Here is a 10,054-nt window from a genome sequence, read left to right on the forward strand (position 1 = left end):
TGTGAGGGAGGGGCGCCCAGGGGCTTGGCGGCTTAGCGCCTGCCTCGGGCTCAGGGTGGGACCCCAGGGACCCCAGGATCGAGTCCCACATCAGGCTCCCCGCAGGGACCCTGCTTCTCCCTCGGCCTAGGTCTCTGCCTCTCTCTCTGTGTCTCTCATGAATAAATAAATTAAAAAAAAATCTTTAGGAAAAAAAGTCATTGGGGGAATGATGAGCATGACACAATGCTTCTCAGACTTTCCTGTACATGCAAAGGGCCTAAGAATCTTGTTAAGATGGAGACAGTTAAAGAGAAGCTGGACGCTCGTTAAAGGCAGGAAAGACAGATTTATCCAGTGACCACTGCAGGGGGGGAGAGGCCTCCATCTGGGACTGAGCTCGGCGGGGCTCTGTGCAGAGGTTACTGGAACTTTAAAGAGGGAGGGGGGCAGGAGACCAACGATGCCTTGAGCAGAGTCAGAGAAGTGGAAAATTACCGAAAGTGGGTGGTGAGGGCTGGTCAAGGTGACGGGCTGGTCTCTGCTAGCTGGCTAGCTTGCCAGGTTAGGCTTCTGCCCCCCGCCCCCAGAGACCGAGAGGTGCAGTCCTGTGCCTTGATGGTTGTGCTGCAAAGGGATGACTCTCAGGTCTTTGGGACAGACAGACACTCTTGCATTTCAGGAGATGCACAGACATCTCAAAGGGACAGAGAAAGGAGTTGCAAGTATAAAAAAAACATTTCTTTAAAGTAAATACTCTAAGAAAAGGGAGGTCAGAGGGCTATGGTCAGGTGTTTGGCTGGAACAAACGGTAAATTCTTTTTGCAGCGTTGAGCTTTCCCAGGCAGGGACTCGAAGGGTGCTGGGTTGTCTCACGGAGACAGTCTTGAGCTGCTAGAAACTATGCTAGTGCTTGTTCAAGTCCCCTGGGGAGGGGGGGGTGGGTAGACAAAATCATTTATGCTCAAGGTTTTACAGTTCTCACGCCGGGGCCGGGGCTGGGGTTTCCGCATTTCTAACAAGTTCCTGATGGTCTCAAGTGTTCTCTTGGTCCATGGCTCACACTCTGAGAAGCAAGAATCTAAACGCTGCTAGAAATCAAAGACATTAGTATCTGTGGGCTTTGGCCATTGAAGCTTCAGCAGCCTTTGACATGCATTAATTAGCCGGTTCCCTTTTCTTTATTTGAAAAGGAATTGAGCAGCCCGGGGGTGGGGTGAGGGGGTGGGGTGGGTGTTCAGCGGTTTAGCGCCGCCTTCAGTCCAGGGCCTGATCCTGGAGACCCAGGATCGGGTCCCACATCGGGCTCCCAGCATGGAGCCTGCTTCTCCCTCTGCCCTGGTCTCTGCCTCTCTCTCTCTCTCTCTGTGTCTCTCATGAATCATAGTAAGTAAGTAAATAAGTAAATAAATAAATAAAATCTTTGAAAAGGAATTGGCAATCCAGAATAAAGCAAACTACCAAAAGAATCCAAGAAAGAGTCCTTGCTGGAAAGCTGATGGTTCTCAATATAGATACACAGTAAGACCACCTGATGCCTGTTTACACCCCCAAGTCCATTACATCAGAATCTGTGGGCAACAGGATTTCTCGAAGCTACAGGATGATTCCAATATTCCCAGGTTGAGAACCATCCCCAAAGAGGTCAGGGTCAAGTTTGGAAGACCAGCAGTCACAGCTTTAGGAGAACTGACACGGAACCAGGGGGCTCCTGATAATCTCTGATGAGTTTGGAAAATAGTCACTCAGTTGGTAAGGGTCAGGGGTGCTTTGGATGTGGATGTGTGGGGAGCTGGGCTGGAACTGAATTTTCAAGGTGGAGATTTGGATAAAGAGGTCATTTCAGGCAGGATCAAGTCCCTGAACCGAGGTGTAGCCAGAGGAAAGGTAAACAGTAGGTATGAGGGAACAGGGAGGAGTCTGATCGGTTTTGCTTACCTGATTCAACGTCCTCTTGCCCAATACACGGATTTCTCAAAAGGAGTGTGCCCTTTCCACATGGGTGACTATTTTAAAATAAAATTATTTTACTGGGGGGTGGAGGTGGGGCACCTGGAAAGCAGTACCCGTTTTCCCAGAGCCAGGCATATTTGGGGGTGCTGGAGGGCTGGTGGAGAAGGTGAGCTGCGGGGAAGAGGCTGGAGGGGGTTGTGTGTGTGGAGGGTGGATTGGATTCAGAGGGTCCAGACTGAACTCTAGGCTGAACACTGCTCCTCGGCCCTGGCTACCTTTCCTCTCTTCTCAGTGCGTATGTCCCACGGGGCAAGCAGGCAGGGAAGTATTTGTGAGTTTATGTTTGGGAACGGAGGGGATGGATAAGTTGTCTTGTTCTAGTTTAATCCCTCAAATCCTTTTCTAGGTCTAAAGGAGAAGGGTCTCTTTTGAGGTTGGTTTGTTTTTAAAGCAATTGCCATGAAGGATGATTATGGGAGGGGGTCCCTGGATTTGGCGGGGGCGGTGTGTGGAATCCATTCAAGGACTCTTTCCCTGGTAGACTGGGCCACTCTTCTGTGTTATGTAATGATGGTCCAGGCCAGCCCAACAAACTTGTTGAAAGTAGAAGTCAGGCCAGCCCGGGTGGCTCAGCGGTTCAGCGCTGCCTTCAGCCCAGGGTGTGATCCTGGGGTCCCGGGATCGAGTCCGACGTCGGGCACCCTGCATGGAGCCTGCTTCTCCCTCCACCTGTGTCTCTGCTTCTCTCTCTCTCTCTCTCTCTCTCTGTGTCTCTGAATAAATAAATAAAATCTTAAAAAACAAAAGAAAGTAGAAGTTAGTTCTTCCCACAACTTAGTAAGAGCACAGGGGCTGATGGGATGTCTGTACCTACTGGAGACAGATGATTAGAGGGGGCCTCTTTCATAACATATTTGGGCAGAAACTTAGAAGCAGAAGAAAGTAGGTTTTGTTTACCTCAAAAATAAGTTTTTAACCAGCAAAGATGGGTTTATTCAGGAGAATTGCAACTCATGACCTTATAAGCTGTGGCAAACCCATAGGCGAGTCCAACAAACAAAAGAAAGGAATGCTATTTTGTGGAGAACAAGGAGGAAGTGGGGAGGGGTTGTTTTGAACTAAAGTGTATCAGAGGAAAGCAAGGTTTCAGGGAGACAATGTTTTCTCATTGGCTGGGTTGCAAGGAGTTGTCAATTTCTTTTCTTTTCTTCTTTCTTTCCTTTTTTTTTTTTTTTTAAGATTTTATTTCTTTATTCATGAGAGACACAGAGACATAGGCAGAGGGAGAAGCAGGCTCCATGCAGGGAGCCGGATGTGGTACTTGATCCCAGGACCCCAGGATCACGATCTGAGCCAAAGGCAGATCTCTGCCCCAGAGTTGTCAAGTTCCTGTAGGAGCTACAATATACACATTTTCCTGTTGGGGCCTGAAATTGATTTTTTTTCCTGTTGTGGATTTTGTTATTGACCATTTTTCCTATAATTGACATCGAGTGCTATGGCTCCCCCTTCTAGCTTGCCGACTCTCCTTTAGTGAGATTTCTTCTTATTAATTTTTACAGTCTTAGGGATATTGGAAGAAGAACATTCCAGGTGGAGGAAACAGCAACGATGTACAAAGGCCCAGTGGTGGGGATGGGATTGTTACGTTCAAGGTGTGCGAGAGCAACAGGAGTAAGGGGGGGAAAGTAGGAGATGACAGCCGAAGGTGGGAAGATGGTAGACCGGCATGCCATGTTGCTCTGACAAGTCATGGTGAGAAATTCTGAATTTTACTAAGAGAGATGGGGATCCATTGGAGGGTTCTGAGAAGAGGACTAACGATCTGATTTATATTATCCTGACTGCTTTGAGATAATGATTGTACAGGATCAAAGGTTCCGTGAGGGAGACCACTTAGGATACGGTTGCACAAATCCAGGTGAGATAATGATGGGTGGACCTGGGTAGCAGTAGAGGGGTGAGGAACTGCCAGATGCCAGCTATCTTTAGAGGCGGAGCTAAGAGGATTTCATGAACAACTGGAGGTGGGATGAAAGAGAAAGTCAAGGATGACTCTAAGATTTGGGGCCTGTGCAACTAAACTGCACATGAATTTCGGAGACGAGGGGACAAAAGATGATGAGTTGGAGGAAAGGCTTTAATGTGCTCCAGCACTTACAGCGATCAAACCAGAGGTGTTAAGTATCAACTCGGGCTGCATATAAACAGTGTCAGGGTGAAGAACAAGCTTCTAAATGGTACACTCAATAGGATGCAATTTTCATAAATTTTTCAGATGTACAACAGTACTGTTTAGAGCTCCATACATACATAGTGAAGTGTAAAAACACATACGGAATGATAAACGGTGTGCAGCCAGGGTTGAGCACCATCTGGTTGCTTTACACTCTAAAAAATCCTATTGCTCAAGACAGATCCCAGAATGTCTGGGGATGGACCCAGGCATCCTTTTTTTTTTTAGCTCTCTGGGGAATCCACTATGCAGGCAAGGTGGAAAACCAATGCCTTAAATTGAGAAATGATTGTGAAATCTGAGAAGCACAAGGAACTTTCCCTTTTTATGTCTAAGCCTTGGACAGGGTATGTTTTATTTATTTTTATTTTATTTTATTTTATTTTATTTATTTTATTTTTTAAGTTTATTTAGGTAATCTCTACACTCAATGTGGGGCTCAAACTCATGATTTGGAGACCAAGATTCGCATGTCCTCCAACTGAGCCAGCCAGGCACCCCTGGACAGAGTATCTGTGTTAGAGTTAGGCAAGAGACACCCATGCCCTGGTTTCCATGTTGTTCAGCCAGGAAATGTGAAGAAACTTTGCCTTGGGACAGCCAAGCTCAGCCTGGAGCCTTCTGATATCCAATGGACTCCTTAGGGAAATGGCTGATTGTGGGCTTGGGGCAGAAAGTGTACAAGAGAAGCCTGGAACATCTTGTACCAAATGTGAATCAAGCTCTCCAAGACCACTGAAGGCTTGTGGAAAGAAAGGACTCAGGATCCACCCTGGGAGAAGATCCTTCCTTGCTAAAGATGGGGGCAGTTTGGGTATCATAATTGTGATGGATTAAAGCATGTCATATGTGTTTAAAACCGTAAGTTCATAATGATCCTTAAAAAAATGTTTTGGATATTGATAAGAAATCAGTTCATTTTAAAAGTGGGGATGATAAAAAAAAATAAATAAAGTGGGGGTGGGGGTGGGGATAGCAGTAAGCCTCTAACTTGCCCTTGTCACTTCAGAGTAACCAAAGATTTCAGGAGCAAAGTGTCTCTTACAGAAGTGCTCCTTCAGGGTTGGTCTGGCCACAGTTAGAAATGGTGTGGGAGAAGCCAAGCCCCTGGAAATGCCTGCGGGCTTGGTCTATAGGGCAGCTGCCTGCAGAGCTTCCCCTCAGCAGATGAGGCCTGTATCTGCACTGTTTATCCAGCAGGATGTGGCAGTCTGCTTCCTACTCTAAATATTCCTGAACACAGATGAAATCAGTTAAAATCTTGATCCTACCCCTCACTTTTTTAGAACGAAAATAGAATTCTGGGGTGATGATATTACAAGACCCAGCGCTGGTCAGGAACAGCTTTTTTTTTTTTTTTTTTTTTTAAGATTGATTGATTGATTGATTGATGATAGACATAGAGAGAGAGACAGAGACACAGGAGGAGGGAGAAGCAGGCTCCATGCCAGGAGCCCAACGTGGACTCAGTCCCGGGACTCCAGGATCGCGCCCTGGGCCAAAGGCAGGTGCTAAACCGCTGAGCCACCCAGGGATCCCAGGAACAGCTTTTTGATAGAAGAGAGCTCTAAGTCTCCAGAACTAGACCACCAATTTGCCAGGAAACCTTGGTCTGGTTTCTTCCTCTGGGCCTGTTTCTCCATCTGTACCACATAGGGACTATTCTAGACTTTGTAGCCACAGGCCCTACAATTCCTTCATCAGGACCAAACCTATAGTCTCGATCTTGGTGCTGTTCCATCTTCCACTGGATTGATGGACTGGAAACTCCAGGAAAGCAGGGAAATGCTGGTTTTGATCACTCAGGTTTCCTCTGCAGGCAGGACAGAGCCTGGCACTCAATAAATAATAGAACTTGGATGGCACAAGAACTATAAGCAAAGTCAAAAGACCCACAAAGTATTAGGGAAAAAAACGATTTAACGGGAGCATAACCTGATGCAGTTTTGTCAGAGCCTAACTGACCCAGGGGAAGAGAGATAGAGTGGCCTTATCTGTGGTTTTGCTTGCTGAAGTTTCATTTACCCACAGTCAACCACAATTTGCAAGCGGATGATCCTCCTTCTGACCTATCATCAGATGGTCAACAGTAACCTAACGCTACATCACATGCTAACATCATGACCTTACTTCCTCTCATTGCATAGGAATTTTATCACCTCACATCATCACAAGAAGAAGGGTGAGTACAGTGCACTAAGATACTTTGAAAGAATGAGACCATATTCATATAACTTTTCATCCAGTATGGCATTATAATCATTGTCCTATTATTAGTTATTATTGTTAATCTCTTACTGTGCCTAATTTATAAATTGAACTTTATCATATGTATGTATGTACAGGAAAAAAACATAGCTTATATAGAGTTCAGTACTATCCATGGTTTCAGACATCCGCTGGGGGTCTTGGAACATACCCCCTGCCAAATGGAGGGATTACCACAGCTAACGCCAGCGGGCTCTAGCGCCGTGTGGGAGAAGGGAGATGCTGAACTGTGACCCACTGTGGCCATCTCGTGCCACTTACGGGGGCTGGTGAGAGTTGGGGTGCACTGAGGAGCACTTATGAAGTTCACAGTCCACAGAAGCAGGCTCAATAAAAGACTCACTTAATCAGGCTCAATAAAAGACTCACTTAATCAGGGGACTATAGGACAGTCTCTTGCCAACACACCCGTTACTCAATTCTCCTGCCATATTACTAAAGGACCTACAGCAATTCCTTTTACCCAGCACATCATGTCCACCCATCATCATGTCCATCAATGACAAGGTATACTAATTGGCAAAAGTCCAAGTTTACAGAGACAAAATGAGCATCAGGATCAGACTCAGATATGGTAGGGATGTTGGAATAATCAGATTGGGAATTTAAAACAATTATGATAAATATGCTGTGTCTAATAAAGTAGACAGCATGCAGGGTGCCTGGGCGGCTCCATCAGTTAAGTGTCTGTCTTTGGCTCAGGTCATGATCCCAGGATCCTGGGTTCAAGCCCCATGTTGGGCTCCCTCCTCAGCGGGGAGTCTGCTTCTCCCTCTCCCTCTGCCTGTTACTCCCCCTGCTTGTGCTCTGTCTCCATCAGATGAATAAATAAAATCTTAAAAGGAAAAAGGAGGATAGCATGCAAGAACAGACAATGTAAGCAGAGAAATTTATGAAAGTATAAAAAAGAAAAACTAGAGATAAAAAACACTGTAATAGAAATGAAGAATGATTCTGATGATCTTGCTTCCAGACTGAACACAGCTGAGGAAAGAATCTATGAGCCTGAGGATATCTCAAGAGAAACTTCCAAAACTCAAAAGCAAAGAAAAGAGACTGAAAGTAATAGAAAAGAACATCCAAGAACTTTGGGACAACTAAAACTGAGGTATAACACAGGCATAATGGGAATATATACAAAGAGGAGAAGAGAGAAACGAGGTAAATATTCGAAACTATGGTGATTGAGAATTTCCCCCGAATTAATGTCAGACACCAAACCACAGAAGCAGGAAACCCAAGGAACACCAACCAAGCAGGATAAATGGCAAACAAAAACAAAAAACAAAAAAACCACAAACAATAACAACAAAAGCCGTACACCTATGTATATCCTATTAAAATTACAGAACATCAAAAGTAAAGAAAAAAATCTTGAGAAATCAGAGGAAAAAATACCCTACCTATCAAAGAACGAAGATAAGAATTACACCAGACTTCAGAAACCATGCAAGCAAGAAAAGAGTGGAGTGTAATTTTTCAAGTGTTGGGGGAAAAATTAGCATAGCCTAAAATTCTGTATCCTGTGAAATTATCCCGTGAGAATGAAGGAGAATTACTTTCGAAGACAAACATAAATTGAGGGACTTTTTGCAAGTATATCTGTTTTAGAGAGAAGGAAAATGATATAGATCAGAAACTCAGATCTACATAAAGAAAGAGCATTAAAGGAATAAGGGAAGGTAAAATAAAAACACTTTTCTTATGTTTAATTGATCTAACAGATAGGTTTGTTCAAAATAATAGCAGTACCTTCAATTATATATACTTATATTTATGCTTATGTATAAGTAAAATCAAGGACGGCAATGATGCAGTTGGTGGAAAGGAGGAATTAGGATTATTTTGTTATTAGAAGGTACTCACAGTGCTCATGAAGTAGTGTGGAGTTATTTGAAACTGGACTTGGATTAGTTGCAAATGTATACTTCAAACTCTAGAGCAATCACTGAGAAAAGTAAAAGGAAGAATAACTGATAGGCTAACAAAGAGAAAATGGAATAAAAAAATAATCAGTTAAAACCACAAAAGATAAAAAAAGTAGAAGACAAAAATAGGAACAATAACAAAAAAGGCAAAATATATGATAGATATATTTTTTAAAGATTTTATTTATTTATTCATGAGACACAGAGAGAGAGAGAGGCAGAGACACAGGCAGAGGGAGAAGCAGGCTCCATGCAGGGAGCCTGACGTGGGACTCGATCCTGGGTCTCCAGGATCACACCCTGGGCTGAAGGCAGCGCTAAACCACTAAGCCACCTGGGCTGCCCCAAATATTATAGATATTAATCTAACTCTATCAATAACCACTTTTTTTTAAAGATTTCAATTATTACTTGCGAGAGAGCGAGAGAGAGAGAGAGAGAGAGAGAGTGCAGAGTGGGAATGGGGAGGGGCAGAGGGGGAGGAAGAGAGAGAGAATCTCAAGCAGACCCTACGTTGAGTATGGAGCCCAATGTGGGGCTTGATCCCACCCCCGAGATCATGATCTGAGCCAAATCCAAGAGTTGGATGCCCAACCGAATGAGTCACCCAGGTGCCTCTATCAGTAACCACTTTAAATGCAATGGTCAAAATACACCAAGGAAAGAGATCATCACAGTGGATCAAAAGACCTGGCCCAACCATATGTTATCTACAAGAGACCCACTTTAAATGTAGAGACACATATACATTAAAAGTAAAGAGATGGAGAAAGATACACCATGCTAACAGAATCCAAAGAAAACAAAAGCAGTTGTATTAATTTCAGACAGAGCAGACTTCAGAGCAAGGAAAGGTATCAGGGATAAAGATGGGTATTACCTATGATATAGGCATTCTTCTCCAAGAAGACAAAATAATCCTAGTGTGTATGTGTCTAACGAGAGAGCATCAAAATACATGGGGCAAACATTGATAGAACCACAGGAGGAATGGATGAATCCACTATTCCAGCTGGGGACTTCAACACCTGTGCATCAGAAATAGAACCAGCAGGCCGAAACCAGTAAGGATATAATTGAACTCAACAATAATCATCAATCTACTGGACATATGAGCATCTATAGACTGCTTCATCCAACAGCAACAAATACATATTCTCCCCCCAGCTCACATGGAGCACTCACCAAGACCAACCACAGTCTGAGGCATAAAACACAACTACACAAATTTAAAAGAATTGAAATTCTACAATGTCTCCTCTCAGACCACTGTGGAATTAAACTAGAAATCAATAACACAAAGATAGCTGGAAACCCCACAATACTTGGATATTAAACAACACACTTCTCAATAACATATGGGCCAACGAAGAAGTCTAGAGAGAACTACGAAAATATTTTTAGTTATGTGAAAGTGAAAATGCAACTTATCAAAATTTGTGAGATGCAGTGAGGGGAGTGATTAGAGGAAATTTATAACATAGAATACATGTGTTAGAAAAGAAGAAAGATCTAAAATCAATTAATCTAAGCTTCTGCCTTAGGAAAGTAAAAAAGAAAAGCAAAGTAAATCCAGAGTAAGCAGAAGAAAAGAAACAAAAAGTAGAGTAGAAATCCAGGCAATGGAAAACAGAAAATGAATAGAGAAAAACCAACTAAGCCAGCAAGTTAATTTTTTGAAAAGATCCCT

At 43.6% G+C, this 10,054-nt stretch overlaps 1 long non-coding RNA gene across 1 annotated transcript; it reads left to right on the forward strand.

Annotated features, from left to right (window-relative positions):
- Positions 1-1,970: 1,970 nt before the first annotated feature.
- On the forward strand, positions 1,971-5,033 carry LOC118354534 (uncharacterized). The gene is made up of 2 exons (XR_004815224.2): positions 1,971-2,098; positions 4,574-5,033. It is a non-coding gene; the product is annotated as an uncharacterized LOC118354534 (long non-coding RNA).
- The last annotated feature ends 5,021 nt before the right edge of the window (positions 5,034-10,054 follow it).

The sequence above is a fragment of the Canis lupus genome, chromosome 4, assembly GCF_003254725.2.
Source record: "Canis lupus dingo isolate Sandy chromosome 4, ASM325472v2, whole genome shotgun sequence".
Classification (NCBI taxonomy): domain Eukaryota; kingdom Metazoa; phylum Chordata; class Mammalia; order Carnivora; family Canidae; genus Canis; species Canis lupus.